Source organism: Oncorhynchus nerka, linkage group LG25 (genome assembly GCF_034236695.1).
Source record: "Oncorhynchus nerka isolate Pitt River linkage group LG25, Oner_Uvic_2.0, whole genome shotgun sequence".
Classification (NCBI taxonomy): Eukaryota; Metazoa; Chordata; class Actinopteri; order Salmoniformes; family Salmonidae; genus Oncorhynchus; species Oncorhynchus nerka.
Genome location: NC_088420.1, coordinates 33,468,464 through 33,489,142, shown reverse-complemented (window position 1 = coordinate 33,489,142; position 20,679 = coordinate 33,468,464).

Below are 20,679 nucleotides of genomic sequence, written 5' to 3'. Positions count from 1 at the left end.
ACATCGGGTGTTGTAGGTGTCCTGGAGGGCAGGTAGTTTGCCTCCGGTGATGCATTGGGCAGACCTCACTACCCTCTGGAGAGCCTTGTGGTTGTGGGCGAAGCAATTGCCGTACCAGGCGGTGATAAAGCCCGACAGGATGCTCTCGATTGTGCATCTGTAAAAGTTTGTGAGTGTTTTTGGTGACAAGCCAAATTTCTTCAGCCTCCTGAGGTTGAAGAGGCGCTGTTGAGCCTTCTTCACCACGCTATCTGTGTGGGTGGACCATTCCAATTTGTCCGTGATGTGTACGCCGAGGAACTTAAAACTTTCCACCTTCTCCACTACTGTCCCATCGATGTGGATAGGGGGGTGCTCCCTCTGCTGTTTCCTGAAGTCCACAATAATCTCCTTTGTTTTGTTGACGTTGAGTGTGAGGTTATTTTCCTGACACCACACTCCGAGGGCCCTCACCTCCTCCCTGTAGGCTGTCTCGTCGTTGTTGGTAATCAAGCCTACCATTGTAGTGTAGTCTGCAAACTTGATGATTGAGTTGGAGGCGTGCATGGACACGCAGTCATGGGTGAACAGGGAGTACAGGAGAGGGCTGAGAACACACCCTTGTGGGGCCCCAGTGTTGAGGATCAGGGGGTGGAGATGTTGTTTCCTACCCTCACCACCTGGGGGCGTTCCGTCAGAAAGTCCTGGACCCAGTTGCACAGGGTGGGGTCAAGACCCAGGGCCTCGAGCTTAATGACGAGATTTGAGGGTTCTATGGTGTTATTGTTTGTAAAAATTGTTTGTTTGTTTGTTTTCTCAGGTCTCCCAGGCATAGATCAGTGGAGGCTGGTGGGAGGATCTATAGCAGGACGGGCTCTTTGTGATGGCTGGAATGGTTTAAATGGAACGGTATAAAACGGATCAAACATATGGAAACCACATTTGACTCCATTCCATTGATTCCATTCCAGCCATTACAATGATCCCATCTTCCTATAGCTCCTCCCACCAGCCTCCACTGGCGCACATGAAATGCACAACTTGAATGTCAGATCAATAAAAAAATATTTCAATGTGTCCTTATCCACATCTCTTTTTCCAAACAGATGTATACTGAATTTACTTTTGATGATAATCAGTAGCATTCAACTGATAATCATTTACAAATCGTAGAATCAAGAGACATCAGACCAAACTGATAGTGACATATAGGAATAGTTTAATCATTAGTTGACCTGTGAATCTTTCATGCTGGACATAAGCCAAGATGGAGCTGTTGTGTCAAAACTGTTAATGACTCATATCCACAGGCCAATGTTGTCTATATTTCACTTCTCAGTTCCAGAGCTGCCCCACTGGGCACACACTGGTTGAATCAATGTTTTTTTTTTAACTACCTGGAATAGACGTTGAATTGATGTTTGTGTCCAGTGGGGCTGTAGCTTAATGGGCAATTTAAGATCACACTTTCATAGCTCCAGACACATACAGTACTAAAGCTTTGTCTGTAAATGTGAGAGTGTCTGGAAAAAATGGAAGCAGTAATTTGAATGTGGCACTCTTTGTGGTTTCAGCATACCTGCTCTCTTAATCCAGAACATAAAGCTGGGATGAGCTCTGCCTTTGTACATGGGTCTTTCTATAAACTAGGGTACCAGTGAGGATTTCCTACACTGGACAAATTGTTACAGCTGTTGATAAGTCATTGATAATAATCAGCTAATTTTTTTCACGTCATTACTTAAACCCTCCTGCTGTGTTCCGGTCGAATTGGATGGATTTACAACTTTTCTCTATGAAGAATGTAGTTAATTTAATCTGATTGTCATAAGGTTCCATGACTTTGTCCACACAGGGCGTCTGAACACACAAAATACATTTTGATGATTTTCATTACATTTTGGGTGTTTTATTTAACTTTTGTACGCTTGTGGTGTTCCCGGTCAAAAATGACCGGTCATTAGAAGTTAATGGGTGAGACTACAATTGGTGTATAAAATTCAGTTCAGGCACATGCCCATTCATCAGATGGACTCAATTCCTCTCCCAGACCCCCACATGCACATGTGTTTGAGCGTGCGCGTGCACACACACACACACACACACCCCTTCTTGGCTTCCATGGCAACCCCCCAGGAACCTTTCCCCAATATAATCTTTCCTCCAAGGGAACCACACCTGTTGACATTCTTACAAACAATCGCAACATTGCATCAATAATATAAAGAACCTTTCTCGCAGCTCTGGTATATAAAGCTTTTTTGAGGCCTTGCTCACAATTCATTCTGTGGCAGCACAAGACCAAACTATATACTGTATGTGAGGCTCTTGATCATATCTTTGATCATAACACTGGTGTGGAGGAGAGAGTCCTTGTTAAACTTTGACACAAAGTAGTCTGTGATAAATAGCACAATATGTGTAACGGTTTTCATTAGGTGAAGTAGAGGCGGACCAAAATGCAGCGTGGTTGTTATTGATTGTACTTTAATAAAGAAACTGTACACGAATAAACTTACAAAAACGTGGAAAACCAAAAACAGCCCTATCTGGTGCAAAACACAGAGACAGGAACAATCACCCACAAACACACAGTGAAACCCAGGCTACCTAAATATGGTTCCCAATCAGAGACAATGACTAACACCTGCCTCTGATTGAGAACCATAGCAGGCCAGACATAGAAATAGACAAACAAGACATCCAACATAGAATGCCCACTCAGATCACACCCTGACCAACCAAAACATAGAAACATACAAAGCAAACTATGGTCAGGGTGTGACAATATGTTTCATCTGAGTGTTTGTTAGAGTTAAAATAATCCATACATTATGCTTTTATTTTACTCAAAAACGAGTCATGAGCTCAGGTCAATGAGGCCTACAGGCCATAAATAGCAAACAGAAGATCAAAAATTGTAATGTTCACAATAGCTTAAGTTGATAAAAAGATCTAACACAACATTAGGTGATAATATATGGATTATTATGGATTTATAATCAGCTATAATGGAGCTGTCATTTTGGACCGGGAACACAGAATTAATCAACATGAAACAAACACAAAAGGAGAAGTTCATTTAAAATGTTTAACCCTTTATCATGGTTGGTGTCGATGGATTTGTCCAAAATCGTGTGACATAAAACATTGCTTTTCTGTATTTGCATTTATGGCAGTGTAAGTTGTTGTTATATCATATATTAAGCATTGATCAGTTAAATTAGACAATGAACTTGAAACCCATAATAATCTTAGATCCAGCTGTCAGACAGTTTTTTTGGTATAGAGATCTCAGAAATTCAGTGTAACTGCCTAACATTTCGGGTCTCCTTATGGTGAAAACTGTTGTCATGGGCACACAAATCTAAAATGATGATTGCATTGCAAAATGGAATACTTCTAACCAAAAGAGTCACCTTACCTTGATACTTAAAACCTAAGTCAATACAGTCATTAATGTGGTTCTTCAATAATTATGCATAATACTTGTTGGATGCGCATTTGGTGTCCAGCTGATTAGTTACACTGTGATATTTTCACACATCATCATATGAATGACAGTCAAGTGATGAACAGATGTTGTGATATCTCATGCGATGCAACAACAGCCCAAGTGCAAAAAAAAGGTGTTATCGAGGAATGTCCAGAATATTTTGGTGTCTCATTCGTTACACTGATGAAGACAGTTGTGCCTGGATCCACATTGGATCTAGTATCCCTAGCAAATAGATGCTGATCATCTGTTATTGTCTGCTTGATTTACAGCAGGGTCTAGATATAACAGAGAAAGTATCAGGGAAATGAGTTCATGTTTTTTTTTTCATTCCCCCCCTTTTCTCCCCAATTTTTGTGGTGTCCAATTGTTAGTAGTTCCTATCTTGTCTCATCGCTACAACTCCCGTATGGGCTCGGGAGAGACGAAGGTCGAGAGCCATGCTGTCACGCCCTGACCTTAGTTATCTTTGTTTTCTTTATTATTTTGGTTAGGTCAGGGTGTGACAAGGGTGTTTTGTTTAGTTTTTGTATTGTCTAGGGTTTTTTGTATGTCTAGGGGTTTATATGTCTATGGTTGCCTTGATTGGTTCTCAATCAGAGGCAGCTGTTTATCGTTGTCTCTGATTGGGGACCATATTTAGGTAGCCATATTCATTGGGTATTTTGTGGGTTATTGTCTATGTATAGTTGCCTGTGTCAGCACTCAATGTTTATAGCATCATGTTTGTTTTGTGTAGTTTGTTCATTAAAAGAAGAATGTATTCTAATCACGCTGGTCTCCTCTATACGACAAACGCATCCTCTGAAGCACAACCCAACCAAGCCACACTGCTTCTTAACACAGCGCGCATCCAACCTGGAAGCCAGCCGCACCAATGTGCCGGCCTGCCACAGGAGTCCCGATGAGACAAGGATATCCCTACCGGCCAAACCCTCCATAACCCAGACGACGCTAGGCCAATTGTGCATCGCCCCATGGACCTCCCGGCTGCAACAGAGCCTGGGCTCGAACCCAGTGTCTCTGGTGGCACAGCTAGTACTGCCTTAGACCATTGCGCCACCCAGGAGGCCATGAGTTCATGTTACGTATTTTTGTGCCTTGGATTGGACACCAAGTCTACTGTGCACTATTGTGTAGGATAGACCAGTGCGCAACACCCAATGCTATTCCTATTTTATTTTGACAACAAATTACATAGCCTAGTAGGCTTATTCACAATATGTTCTGGTAATGAAATCATTTAACAAATATATATTTTTCCACATGTTAGACCTGCAATTTTAAAACAATACAAGGGGTTTGAAGTAGCCTACTTGAACTTGAATTTGGAGCTCAGAAATTTAAGTAATGGAATAGGCCTAACTTGAAAATCAGACATTTCCTCAATTTGGTGCTTGAAATGTTCTTGTAATTATTGTAGCTAATTTATAAGTTCTCCTGCTCCCTTATAATCTGATTTCATTTTTGTGCAAAGTGTGGTCAATTTTGTTTGTTTCCCACTGCTTTAATTGAAGGGTGTTGCACTACTCTGTTGTATGTGCAGTTATAGAGCCCCACCTTGGAGATGTCATAATACCCATAAAACCTAGCGGTCAAGCAGGGAGTTGGTTCCAAATAATTTTCCCTCTTTTCATTTTTCCCATAGAGAATTTTCTTGTGGGCTTACCCTGGCATGATGTTTTGATAACCATATACATTTTGCTCAGACAAGGTGACTTTTATTAGTATATTTGGCTCTTTTACTCTCAGATTCTAAAATGTTAATTAGCATCAAAGTAGACATCATGCGAGACTATAAATCCCTTCAAACTTCTGCATGTTATCTCTAGCTTACACCTGTCATGCCCTGACCATAGAGAGCCCTTGGTTCTCTATTGTGTAGTAGGTCAGGGCATGACTAGGGGGTGTTCTAGCTATATATTTCTATGTTGGTGATTTGTATGGTTCCCAATTAGAGGCAGCTGGTAAACGTTGCCTCTAATTGGGGATCATATTTAGGTAGCCATTTTTCCCACCTGCGTTTGTGGGATATTGTTTGTGTATGTGTCCGTACAGTGTCCAGTCCCGCTCCAGGGCAGGAGCCTTCCTCTGCGCCGGTGCCCAGTCTAGCTCCAAGGCCGGAGCCTTTCTCTGCACCTATGTCCAGTCCAGGCACGGCGTCCAGCCCAGCTCCAGGGCCGGAGCCTTCCTCTGCGCCGGTGCCCAGTCCGGCGTTCAGCCCGGCGCTATGGTCGGATCTGGGGTCTGGGGGCTACGACCCCGCACCGGAGCCGACACTAGTCACCCCCCCTCATTTGGTTTAAGGTTTTGTGGCCGGAGTCCGCACCTTTGGGGGGTGGGGGGGTACTGTCACGCCCTGACCATGGAGAGCCCTTGGTTCTCTATGGTGTAGTAGGTCAGGGCGTGACTAGGGGGTGTTCTAGCTATATATTTCTATGTTGGTGTTTTGTATGGTTCCCAATTAGAGGCAGCTGGTAATCGTTGCCTCTAATTGGGGATCATATTTAGGTAGCCATTTTTCCCACCTGTGTTTGTGGGATATTGTTTGTATGTGCATGTTGCACCACTGAGGTTATGTTTTTTTCTGGAAGTTTCACTGCAAATAAAGATGTGGAACTCAACACACGCTGTGCCTTAGTCCCGTCCTTATTACGAACATGACAACACATTTGCTAACAGGTATTGTGTCAATTTAAAACGTGCACAAGAAATTTAGCCAATTTATTCATTTCTAAATGTAGCTAACATTTGATTATAACGACACAAGGCGAGAACCAGATGCAGATGGTTTGAGCTCTGATATTTATTATAGTCCAAGGGATAGACAAAAGGCAGGTCTGAGACAGGCAAGAGTTCATAGCCAGGGCAGAGTCCTAAACGGTACAGGGTGGCAGTCAGGCTCAAGGTCAGGGGCAGGCAGAGTGGGTGGGCAGGCTCAGAGACAGGACAGGCAAGGGTCAAAACCAGGAGGGTGAGAAAAAGAGAGACTGGGGAAAAACAGGAGCTGAGAGAATCGCTGGTTGACTCGACAAACTGGCACGGACAGACAAAAAACATGTGTAAATACCCAGGGGATAATGGAGAAGATGGGTGACACCTGGAGGGGGGTGGAGACAAACACAAGGACAGTTGAAACGTATCAGGGTGTGACATAGTTAATCCAGAGATCCTTACCTTTGCCTCGATTCGACAGTCTCGTCCAGATCATGAAATGTGTAGTTCTTTATGATAGCCACGTTAGCAGCTAATTAGCATTTCATTTTTGGGGGGGAAATGCAGGCAAATATATTGATAAAAGTCACCTTGCCCTAGAGAGGTTATCAAAACATCACGACTGGGTAAGCTTACACAAAACTGTTTAATGATGGAAAAACGATTGGAACCATTTCCTTATTTGACCTTTATATTTTATGGGTAATATGACTCATACTGTGGTACTCTATTATGAGGACGACAACATCTAATATCGGCTTCATCTTGTCTTTCCATACAAATCCCTCCATTAAAAAGGAACCCGATTTTTGGTTACTTTCTCATTGTAAAAACAGCGATGGTGAGATTAAAATGGTGAAATTAATGCTACCGCTATTCATGGCTTTATTATGTGTGCCTGTGTCGGCCATATAGGCTACAGAAAAATCGCCATGCATACATGCAATCTATTTCAGTCAGGCAATGTCCACATTATTCTTATTACATATTACATATTTTAGAATGTTTTTTTTTTTTAAATCAATGCATTGGCAATGGCTAAAAAACTGCATTATTGTTAAAGTGGTAATGGCCTTCTTTTTGGCACATTTGGATGCTTTTTTTGTTCGGTAGGGGGTTCTATATTACGCCCCATATGTACAATGATACAATTGTAAAACATTGAGGTCCTTGGAAATTACAATTAAGAGCCTGAAAAAGTTCATGAAAGTCCTTGAATTTGACTTGCCAATGTCTGTATGAACCCTGCCTAAATGATTGTTTATGGGCCGATTTGCATATATTCACTTCTATTCCTCTATTCTTCATGAAAATCTATTTTATTTTTTGTTTCAAACCATTTAGACATTTTTGATCCCAATATCACACATTTGCACCATTATTTATAGAAAGACCCATATGCCAGAATGTCAGACTAGAAAAGCAAGCCCCGGCATGCAAAACTTTTTGTACAGTGGCAATACTATGGCAAGAAGGAATCTTAAGTTACAATGAGGGTAGAACAACATGGAGCAATGGTCAACATTTGTGTCTTTACTCCTCTGATTTTACTTGCCACTGGTAGGATAGCAAACACAGATGCTACGCTAAAGGACTGTTTTGCTAGAACAGACTGGAATATGTTCAGGGATCCATCCAATTGCATTGAGGAGTACACCACCTCAGTCACCGGTTTCATCAATAAGTGCATCAACGATATTGTCCCCACAGTAACTGTACGTACATATCCCAACCAGAAGCCATGGATTACAGGCAACGTCCTCACTAAGATAAAGGGTAGAGCTGCCGCTTTCAATGAGTGGGACACTAATCCAGATGCTTATAAGAAATCCTGCTATGCCCTCAGGCGTCAATACAAAGCTAAGATTGAATCACACTATACCGGCTCTGATGCTCGACGGATGTTGCAGGGCTTGTAAACTATTACAGACTACAAAGGGAGACACAGCCGTGAGCTGCCAAGTGACATGAGCCTACTAGAAGGGCTAAATGCCTTTAATGCTCGCATCGAGGCAAGCAACACTGAAGTGTGCACGAAAGCACCAGCTGTTCCAGACAACTGTGTGTTTACGCTCTCTGTAGCCGATTTGAGCAAGACCTTTAAACAGGTCAACATACACAAGGTCGTGGGGCAAGACAGATTACCAGGACGTGTACTGACCAACTGACAAGTGTCTTCACTGACATTTTCAACCTCTCCCTGACCGAGTCTGTAATACCTACATGTTTCAAACAGACCACCATAGTCCCTGTGCCGAAAGAACACCAAGGTAACCAGTCTAAATTAATAGTGCCCTGTATCACTCACGTCGTTAGCCATGAAGTGCTTTGAAAGGCTGATCATTGCTCACATCAACACCATTAACCCAGAAACCCTAGACCCACTTCAATTTGCATATGACCCCAACAGATCCACAGATGATGCAATCTCTTTTGCAATCCACACTGCCTTTTCCCACCTGGACAAAAGGAACACCTATGTGAGAATGCTATTCATTGACTAAAGCTCAGCATTCAACACCATAGTACCCTCAAAGCTCATCACTAAGCTAAGGACCCTGGGACTAAACACCTCCCTCCGCAACTGGATCCTGGACTTCACTACGGGCTGCCCTCAGGTGGTAAGTGTAGCCAACAAGACAACTGCCATGCTAATCCTCAACACGGGGCCTCTCAGGGGTGCGGGCTTAGTCCCCTCCTGTACTCCCTGTTCACCCACGAATGCGTGGCCAAGCACGACTCCAACACCATCATTGGAGTCGTGCTCAACACCACCCATTCACATCGATGGGGCTGTAGTGGGTTGAGAGTTTCAAGCTCCTTAGTGTCCACATCACCAACAAACTATCATGGTCCAAACACATGTTCATGATGACAACACCTGTTCCCCCTCAGGAGACTGAAAAGATTTGGCATGGGTCCCCAGATTCTCAAAAAGTTCCACACCTGCACCATCGAGAGCATCCTGACTGGTTTCAATACCGCTTGGTATGACAACTGCTCAGCATCCAACCGTAAGGTGCTACAGAGGGTAATGCGTATGGCCCAGTACATCACTGGGGCCAAGCTTCCTGCCATTGAGGACCTATATGTAAGGTGGTGTCAGAGGAAGAACCATAAAATTGTCAAAGACTACGGTCACCCAAGTCATAGACTGTTCTCTCTGCAACCGGACGGCAAGCGGTACTGGAGCGCCAAGTCTCTGTCCAAAAGGCTCCTTAACAGCTTCTACCCTCAAGCCATAAGCCTGCTGAACAATTAATCAAATGGCCACCCGGACTATTTGCATTGACTTCCCCCTCTTTGTTTTTACACTGCTGCTACTCTCTGTTTATTATCTATGCATAGTCACTTTACCCCTACCTACATGTACAAATTACCTCGACTAACCTGTACCCCCGAACATTGACTCGGTACCGGTACCCCCTGTATATAGCTTTTATAGCTTTTAGCTTTTATTATAGCGTTTATTGTGTTAAAAAAACTTTTTTGAAAAACTAAATTGTAAGTGTTTGAAATATTTTCATAACTCTAATTTATTAAAACGACATTGTTGGTTAAAGGCTTGTAAGTAAGCATTTCAAGGTAAGGTCTGTTGTATTCTGCGTATGTGAGAGACACAATTTGATTTGATGGAAGTGCCTGAAAAGCGAGTTATGCTAATGAGTAGCCTTCAGCTTTCAGCTTGACTGACTAATCATGTCTCTAGTTAGAGGGAGAGAGATGGTTCTTCTGGGGAAGGGGTGGCATTTGGGGGTTGAAGTGTGTTTGTGTGTGTGGGTGGGTGGGTGGGGGGAGGCTTCAGTCCTGACATGTAGAGTGCCTTGCAAAAGTATTCATACCCCTTGGATTTCTTCACATTCTATTATGCTACAAAGGGGGATTCAAATTGACTTTAATAGATGTTTTCTGTCAACAATCTACACAAAATACTCAAGTGTCAAAGTGGAAGAACAAACAGTACCAGCCTAAAGTTTGGACACACCTTTTCATTCAAGGGTTTTTCTTTAATTTTACTATTTTCTACATTGTGGAATAATAGTGAAGACATCAACACTATTAAAAAACACATATGGAATTATGTAGTAACCAAAAAGTGTTAAACAAATCAAAATATATTTTATATTTGAGATTCTTAAAAGTAGCCACCCTTTGCCTCAATGACAGCTTTACACACTCTTGGCATTCTCTCAACCAGCTTCATGAGGAATGCTTTTTCAACAGTCTTGAAGGAATTCCCACATATGCTGAGCACATGTTGGCAGCTTTTTCTTAACTCTGTTGTCCAACTCATCCCAAACCATCTCAATTAGGTAGAGCTCAGATGATTTTGGAGGCCATGTCATCTGATGTAGAACTCCATCACTCTCCTTGGTCAAATAGCCCTTACACAGCCTGAAGGTGTGTTTTGGGTCATTTTCCTGTCCTGTTGAAAAACAAATGATTGTCCCACTAAGCGCAAACCAGATGGGATGGTGTATCGCTGCAGAATGCTGTGGTAGCCATGCTAGTTAAGTGTGCCTTGAATTCAAAATAAATCACTGACAGTGTCACCAGCAAAGCACCCCCAAGGACAGATTTCCACTGCTCTAATGTCCATTGCTCGTGTTTCTTGGCCCAAGCAAGTCTCTTCTTCTTATTGGTGTTAAACCCTTACAAACAATTGTGGGTGACGAGATACAATACTATTTCACAGTAAACAAATTGACAACAGACTTTCGGCACGCATATAGGAAAGGACACTCCACAAGCACAGCACTTACACAAATGACTGATGATTGGCTGAGAAATTGATGATAAAATTATTGTGGGGGCAGTCTTGTTAGACTGGAAAAACACGTGTTTTGGCTTTACACCCCCTGCTATAATGTGGAAGAGTTACTTGTCTAACAGAACATAGACGGTGTTCTTCAATGGAAACATAATCCAGGTAGAAGCAGGAATTCCCCAGGGTAGCTGTTTAGGCCCCTTGCTTTTTTCAATCTTTACTAACGACATGCCACTGGCTTTGAGTAAGGCCAATGTGTCTATGTACGCGGATGACTCAACACTATACAAGTCAGCTACTACAGCAACTGAAATGACTGCAACACTTAACAAAGAGCTGCAGTTAGTTTCAGAATGGGTAGCAAGGAATAAGTTAGTCCTAAATATTTCCTAATCTAAAAGTGTTGTATTTGAGACAAATCATTCACTAAATCCTAAACCTCAACTACATCTCCTAATGAATAATGTGGAAAATGTGCAAGTTGATGTGACTAAACTGCTTGGAATGACCCTGGATTGTAAACTGTCATGGTCAAAAATATTGATACAACAGTAGCTAAGATGTGGAGAAGTCTGTCCACAATAAAGTGCTGCTCTGCCATCTTAACAACACTATCAACAAGGCAGGTCCTACAGGCTCTGGTTTTGACGCACATGGACTACTGTTCAGTAGTGTGGTCAGGTGCCACAAAGATGGATTTGGGAAAATTGCAGTTGGCTCAGAACAGGGCAGTACGGCTGGTCCTTAAAAGTACACAGAGAGCTAACATTAATGACATGCATAACAATCTCTCATGGCTCAAAGTGGAAGAGAGAAGAGCTGTCTGTTTAAAATACTAGCCCACAGCTCGGACACCCATGCATACCCCACAAGACATGACACCAGAGGTCTCTTCACAGTCCCCAAGTCCAGAACAGACTATGGGAGGCGCACAGTACTACATAGAGCCATGACTACATGGAACTCTATTCCACATCAGGTAACTGATGCAAGCAGTGGCATCAGATTTAAAAAGCAGGTCAGAATACACCTTATGGAACAGCAGGGGCTGTGAAGTAACACAAATATAGGCACAGACACATGCATGTACGCTGTATGTTGTAGATATGTGGTAGTGGAGTATGGGCATGAGGGCACACACTGTGTTGTGAATTCTGTAATGAATGTATTGTAATGATTTTAAAATAGTATAACTGCCTTAATTCTGCCGGTCCCCAGGAAGAATGGGGTCCATAATAAATACCAAAAAATACATTGTCACAACACAACTGATTGGCTCAAATGCAAGAAGGAAAGAAATCACACAAAATGTATTTTTAACAAGGCACACCTGTTAATTGAAATGCATTCCAGGAGACTAATGCCAAGAGTGTGCAAAGCTGTCATCACGGCAAAAGGTCGCTACTTTGAATAATTATTCTACAATGTGGAAAATAGTAAAAACAAAGAAAAACCCTTGAATGAGTAGATGTGTCCAAACTTTTGACCGGTACTGTACATACATTTTTGTTCATTCAAGCCTGAATTAGTTATGGAGTCAAATTTGGCTTAACAAATCACATAATAAGTTACATGGAAATAATAGGGGTAGACATGATTTTTAAATGATTAGCCCTTCATCTGTCCCCCATACATACAACATCCGTAAGGTCCTTCAGTCAACTATTGAATTTTAAGCACATATTCAACTACATAGACCAGGGTGTTTTTCTAAAGTGTCTTAAAGAAGGGCTGTGATTGGTAGATGGGTAACAATAACAAATCAGAGATGGAATATTTCTTTAAGCATGGTCAAGTTAATAGTTATGCTGTGAAGTATATATGAAACCGCCCAGACACATCAAAGATATGGTAGTCCTTCTAAACTGAGCTGCAGGACAGGAATGAATCTGCTCAGGGATGTTACTATGAGGCCATTTGTGATTTTAAAACAACTACAGAGTTCAATGTCTGTGATGGTAATAAACTAAGGATGGATCAACAACATTGTAGTGGCTCCACAATAATGACCTAAATGACCGAGTGAAAAGAAGAACACAAGTGTACAGAATAAAAATATTATTGTATGCAACAAGGCGCTAAATTAATACTACAAAAAACAGCAAAGGAAAACACTTTTTAGCCAAAATGCAAAGCCTTATGTTTGGGAAAATCCAACACAAAATCCAACTGCCTTTTAATTTTCAAGCATGGTGGTAGCTGCATCATGCTAAGGGTATGCTTGACATCGGTAAATACTTGGGAGTTTTTCAGGAAAGAAAGAAACAGGATGGAGCTAAGCACAGGCAAAATCCTAGAGAAAAACCTGCTTCAGTCTGCTTTACACCAGGACTGGGAGAGGAATTCACCTTTCAGCAGGACAATAACATATAACGGAAGGCCACATCTACACTGGAGTTGCTTACCAAGAATACAGTGTATTTTTCCTGAGTGGCCAAGTTACAGTTTTGACTTAAATCTGCTTGAAAATCTATGACAAGACTTCAAAATTGCTGTCTAGCAATGATCCCCAACTTCTTGACAGAGCTTGAAGAATTTAAAAAAAGAATAATGGGCAAATATTGCACAATACAAGTGTGCAAAGCTCTTATAGATGTACCCAAGTAGACTCACAGCTGTGTTCGATGCCAAAGACGTATTGACTCAGGGAGCTTAATACTATTGCAACAACTCAATTTTAGTTTAGTTAACCTTTAAAAATGTTGTCCACTTTGACATTACAGAGCATTTTGTGTAGATTGTTAACACTTTCTTTTTACAGTTAAATCCAATTTAATCACACTTTATCACACAATAAAATGTGAAGAAACCCAAGGGGTCTGAATACTTTTGCAAGGCACTGTATGTGGGCTACTGTTGGGAGACTGTCAGTGCATGCATTATGTGTATTTGTAGGTGTTTTGACAAATGTTGTGTGAGAAGGGCGGATACAGTTGGAGAAACAAACTTTGAATCATGACTTAGAACAGCAAAACATTGCATCAAAGTCAGCTTCCCTTTATGTGTGTTTATGTCTCCCTCCTCAGCCTGTGTGCTGACACGCTTGCACCTGGGGGTGCCGTTCCTCAACTTCCTGGGAACAATAAAAAACTGTTGGAGACATAAAATACAGGCAGCCCTTCCACTTCAACACCTAAAGCTAAGGTGGAGACAGGGAAAAGGTGAGCAGGCTATTTGTCATTGCTGGGGTGAGGTTGTTAGGGGTTAACTACGGCATTTGTTGCACCAGTTTTTTTATGGGTTAAGATATTGTTAAAAACATGACAGTAGATAAAAATGAAAAATCACAGCGAATTACTCACTCAGGCAAACAGGTCAGCCACTAAGATGTGCTGGCTCTCTGATATGTCAAGAGGGAAGGCAGGGATAGAGCCAGATAAGATGCTGAGGAATGTTTTAATGTTCCTACTAGAACATACAGAGAGGAGAGGAGCAATCAGTCACTCAAAAGTTAGGTAAATCTCTTACCTTGTGGTGATTTATTACACTTAATATTACAATACAACTTTTCGAAATGTACTGTATCTACAATTTCAGGAATCCTTTGAAGGATATTCTTCATAGGACATTTTAGAAAATTGAAATGTATTCAATTCAAATACGTTATATTAATATAGATGTTGAGTTTGTACCAAGTTTGTGTAATTCTTGAAAAACACGGGCATCACATAAAACATTACCACGACAGCAGTATTTACTCAACTTTATTCTCTCCAGTCTTTAGAGCAATATTTCTATATTGTGATCACCGGTTAAGGAAGCTTTCATATCGTGAGAGGTACAGGAAGGACAATGATATAAATCACATTTAATGTAATTGAAAGAAATAGCTAGTATAATATCCTACTCCCTAGTGCTTGTCTTGGTGGTAGTGTGAGGGTGCTAAGGCTAGGATGGAGAACATTTACACTGCTCAAAAAAATAAAGGGAACACTAAAATAACACATCCTAGATCTGAATGAATGAAATATTCTTATTAAATACCTTTTTCTTTAAATAGTTGAATGTACTGACAACAAAATCACACAAAAATGATCAATGAAAATCAAATTTATCAACCCATGGAGGTCTGGATTTGGAGTCACTCAAAATTAAAGTGGAAAACCAGACTATAGGCTGATCCAACTTTGATGTAATGTCCTTAAAACAAGTCAAAATGAGGCTCAGTAGTGTGTGTGGCCTCCACGTGCCTGTATGACCTCCCTACAATGCCTGGGCATGCTCCTGATGAGGTGGCGGATGGTCTCCTGAGGGATCTCCTCCCAGACCTGGAGTAAAGTATCCGCCAACTCCTGGACAGTCTGTGGTGCAACGTGGCGTTGGTGGATGGAGTGAGACATGATGCCCCAGATGTGCTCAATTGGATTCAGGTCTGGGGAACCGGCGGGCCAGTCCATAGCATCAATGCCTTCCTCTTGCAGGAACTGCTGCCACACTCCAGCCACATGAGGTCTAGCATTGTCTTGCATTAGGAGGAACTCAGGGCCAACCGCACCAGCATATGGTCTCACGCGGGGTCTGAGGATCTCATCTCGGTACCTAATGGCAGTCAGGCTATCTCTGGCTAGCACATGGAGGGCTGTGCGGCCCCCCAAAGAAATGCCACCCCACACCATGACTGACCCACTGCCAAACCTGTCATGCTGGAGGATGTTGCAGGCAGCAGAACGTTCTCCACGGCGTCTCCAGACTCTGTCTCGTCTGTCACATGTGCTCAGTGTGAACCTGCTTTCATCCGTGAAGAGCACAGGGCGCCAGTGGCGAATTTGCCAATCTTGGTGTTCTCTGGCAAATGCCAAACGTCCTGCACGGTGTTGGGCTGTAAGCACAACCCCCACCTGTGGACGTCGGGCCCTCATACCACTCTCATGGAGTCTGTTTCTGACCGTTTGAGCAGACACATGCACATTTGTGGCCTGCTGGAGGTAATTTTGCAGGGCTCTGGCAGTGCTCCTCCTGCTCCTCCTTGCACAAAGGCGGAGGTAGCGGTCCTGCTGCTGGGTTGTTGCGCTCCTACGGCCTCCTCCATGTCTCCTGATGTACTGGCCTGTCTCCTGGTAGCGCCTCCATGCTTTGGACACTACGCTGACAGACACAGCACACCTTCTTGCCACAGCATGCATTGATGTGCCATCCTGGATGAGCTGCACTACCTGAGCCACTTGTGTGGGTTGTAGACACCGTCTCATGCTACCACTAGAGTGAAAGCACCGCCAGCATTCAAAAGTGACCAAAACATCAGCCAGGAAGCATAGGAACTGAGAAGTGGTCTGTGGTCACCACCTGCAGAACCACTCCTTTATTGGGGGTGTCTTGCTAATTGCCTATAATTTCCACCTGTTGTCTATGCCATTTGCACAACAGCATGTGCAATTTATTGTCAATCAGTGTTGCTTCCTAAGTGGACAGTTTGATTTCACAGAAGTGTGATTGACATGGAGTTACATTGTGTTGATTAAGTGTTCCCTTAACTTTTTTGAGCAGTGTATATTTCTATGTTATATACATGCTTTTGTTGGGCAGTCGTAAAATCAGCCAGTGCCATTTTTATTAGTGCAGCAGTGTTTCCCTGATGCTCCCCAAGGCTAAACCATCCTGGCAGCTGACACATGCAGGATCAGGCCTGACACACATGCAGGATCAGGCCAACCACCTGTCAGCTCATTTCTACACATGGCCTCTTCTGTCAAACACTCACCAAATCCCCCCTTTGCCCCAACACAACACTTTTGATTGGCTTCTCTATTGCCATCCCAGCTGTCACGTTTACCATCCGAATTAATTAAAGTGATATCCCAAAACACACAAAGTACTCCCTATATTGTACTATTTCAGAAAAGCTTATCTTGGCTAGACTACATGAGTATTTCTGAGGTAATCACAAATCCTTCTTGGCATCTTCCATCTGTTATCTTTATTTCGGACACACTGTCTTCTTCTGCCAGTGGGCTGTAGTAAGCATCCAACATTATGCAATTGAGGTATTTTATTGAGGTGGTGTGAAACCCAGCCTGCTCATTTTCTGAAAGTACTTCTGCATATTCAGATGAAGGCAGCTAGGAATGTGGAGAAAAGCTGGGGAAGGGGTTACTATAGATATCCCATCCAACCTGCAGTAGAGGTAGATTGACAGGCAGCCAGTGCTTGCTTATTGCTTAGAATATAATTTATATTTTTGTCTCTTTACATATGGAGCCTGAATTGCAAAGGAAAATTCCAGGATCAGCTTGAGTAGATTCAGCAAATTAACCAAAGCAGATTAAAATGAAAAACAAATACCCCATCCCTGTGCGATTGGATTTGTGTCAACTTCATCTCTAGAGACTTTTGTTTCCAGAATTCCATGATTATGATATTCAGCGAAATGTGACAACGTCAGTTATACCACATTGATCCAATCAATCCAGGCAACAGAGTAAACACTGCTGTGTTGTGTTATTAATTATCTCTGTCTGTTATTGACAATTATTAGCATTCGCTACCCTAAATAGGTCAGGATAAAAGTTTTGTATGAGATAGTTCGCTGTTGTTGGTTTCATGAAAGAATCTTGTAATATTATGCCCAAAATACATAAATACAACATATTAAAAATAAATACATGGGAATATTCCCCAGTGAAGTTCACTATCACGTTTTCTCAGCCAACCAGCTGTGTTGCATGTCTGTGCACATTCAATTGAACGTCTGTTTGGGAAATGAAAAAAAAAGAGCATTCATTGTTTGCAGAATTAATGTCATATTGATATTAATAAATAGCTTAAGAACGTTAAATGCATCTTTACTGGGAATTTATCTCACACCCATCCTTATCAGCGGTTAGCTGTTTAGCCATCATTACTGAGCTTGACAATAGGGTTCCTAAAAGTGGTTTGTGTGTACAGGGATGAGGAATCAGTGTCTAGTGAGGGAAATAACACCATGCATTCTCACATAATGTGCCTGGGGCATTATAAATGAGCCAAGAGACATATGGCCATGGTAGTGTGTGTTTTCAAAGCCTGCCTTGTGTTAAGTGTCCATTTCTCTTATCAAGACTTCATCAGGCATTCCATGAATGGTCCTCCCAGACAAATTGTTGGTATTACCTCATTATGCTGTGAAGCCAGTGCTTTCACAAACAGCATGCAGTGAATCATTAGATAGTATTCATGCTTTATTAGTAGTACAATCAGGGCTTTGTCAGAGATAGAGTTTCATGGAGCAGTACTCCGGCTGTTTCCCTCCTGTGATTTCATTAGTGTGGGAAGAAATTGTAAAAATCACTAGCTGTCAGGAGAGGATATCATGGAGTGATTTGTGTACAGGCACAAAAGGCAGAAATGGAGCAATTTTACTTACCGGGTGAAAGCAAATACTGTATACGGCATGACGCATTTTTATCATGTCAGAGAGGGTTCTTGACAAGACATGAGTATGTGCTCTTCTTTGTGGATTCGTAAAGGCACTACGTTCTACCAAAATGTACATTTGAATTGGAAATTTAACCATGAATAATTCAACCTGAAAAAATAGAGCAACAAATTAACTCAATAACCACAACCCACAATGCATTATTCATATCAGTGACAGTTAAATTGGACCTCATTATTAAAGACAATTCCATGTCGAGTTTAAGGGAACTTTGGCCTCCTTTCTATTTTGGCCTCACATTCTGTGATACAACTCTGACAGGGACTGGCTTTGATGTTTTATTCCAATAGAAAGAGTTAATGTGTGCAGAATTGAATGAAACTGCTGGGGACCAGTGTGTGACTGGCATCGTTTCCTTTCAGTTCTGAAAGGCAGTAGCTAAGCAGTCCCACAGCCATGCAGAAAGCATCCGATCTGTGCCCTCTAACACTGTTTTGCCTCCCCAGCCATTTCCTTTGCATAGACAAAACCATTGCAGTTACATTGTTATATTCAAATGACAAAACAGTATAGAGAGGATAAAGAGGGCCAAAACTACATTAATAGAGAAAATCTTAAATCTTAGAAGTTTAATCAAAGTAGGCAATAATGTAGCTTGGGAATTTTGTTTAAAAAAAATAAAACGACAGCCATGATTTGTTCAACTGACACAGAACAAACTCTGTTGTTGAAGCAGTTCCTGAGAAAGGGCTTGAAACGTCTTATTTGAAAATGACAGAGGGACGCTGAGTCCTTCGGTGCATCTATTCAGCTTGCAGGAAAGAATTTTCCCAAGCCCAGTGTTCTCACAATTGCGCTTGCATCTCAAATAAACCTCCTATGGTTTCCCAACTTCACAGACAGAGGGGTAACGGGGGAGCTAGGGGGTTGGTGGAGTGGGGGAGTGGATTGTGAGTAGAAAAGCATTTTATAGAGATGCTGATTTCTTATTCACCCAGCCTCTGCAAGAGCAGAAACATGGAGGAATGCAGAAAGAACGCCCTCCCTCTCATTGAGAGGCCATCTTATATGAATTTGAAAAAGGATTCCCTGGTGGGAAAAGGCTGACCCCCAAACCCATTGAGGAAAAAAGCTGCTGCTGTGCTGTGCTGCTGAGGGCCTCTCTCTGCAGAGGTGCCTTCTGGCACGAGGTGGCTGTTGTTCTCATCTGCAGATAGAGAGAGAGGGGGAATGAAAGAAAGAGAAAGAGAGAGAGAGAGAAGAGAGAGAGGTAGAGAAAGCGAGAGACATCTCCGGATGTTCACGACAAGCCCTCATCTGCCTTTGCAGCAGAGCGAATTAATAACAATAAAGTCCCGCTTGAGTCCACTAAAATGGGCTGTTGCCAGATCCTTATCACATCTTTTCAGAAGCAGTAGTAAAAAGACTAAAAGACATATCATCCTGCATTCCAGCTCATTTTGCCGATATCCTCTTGCTTTCTGTTTTGTCTGTGGTAGATCAAGATGTAGGCATTATGAGGCATGAAGATCGCCGTGACAAAGAGCTGTCAGACCTGATAAGAATCGTAAACACAGTAACATGTGTTTACGATTCTATGTGTGGCAGAGATAAACATCCCCGTGATAAACAAAATGATCTTTGGGATGTGATGTTCTGTTGTATAATTTCATGTGCTGTTGCCCTCTGACAATGAAAATAAATGAAAATAATTTACCCAAAATTACTTTGATAAACAATGGCTGTACAAAATGAGTTACAAATTAATTTGGAGGCCTTTACAGCTGCTACATTCTTTGTGTGGCCAATTTATCATATGTTCATCTATAACTATGTAATGTTTACTTTCAACATACTGTAAACACACACCAGATCACCATTATGGTGATGAATGGTCTTGCTTGGTTCCATTCCAGATCAGAGGCACAATAGGGGCCAGAGGCAGCAAGTCCACATCCTGGCAGTGCTCTTTGGATGTGCTCTTCTCTCATATCCCTTGATTTGAATTCAGTTAAAGTCAGTTTTATGCATGGACTCTGGCAGATTTGGGGGAATTAGAGATAATTCACTTTTTCAGTTTACGGGACTATTAAGCAGATGTTGGAAGAAAAGTATTCCTCAGTGGGGAAGGGCCAATAATAACATTTGGATATACACATTATCCGAGGATGAACACATGGCATTTCAGCAGAATGTGTGCGCGTGTTTGAGTGTGTGTGTGCGTTTGCATGGGTTAACCTCGGAAATATCCTCTAATCCTTAAAAACAACTTGGTTTATGTCTCTCTGAAAACGCTGTGTGGTCATCAATGACATACAGTGCCCTAATATCAATGCATTACGTCTGATAATATGCACGACAATGATGGGT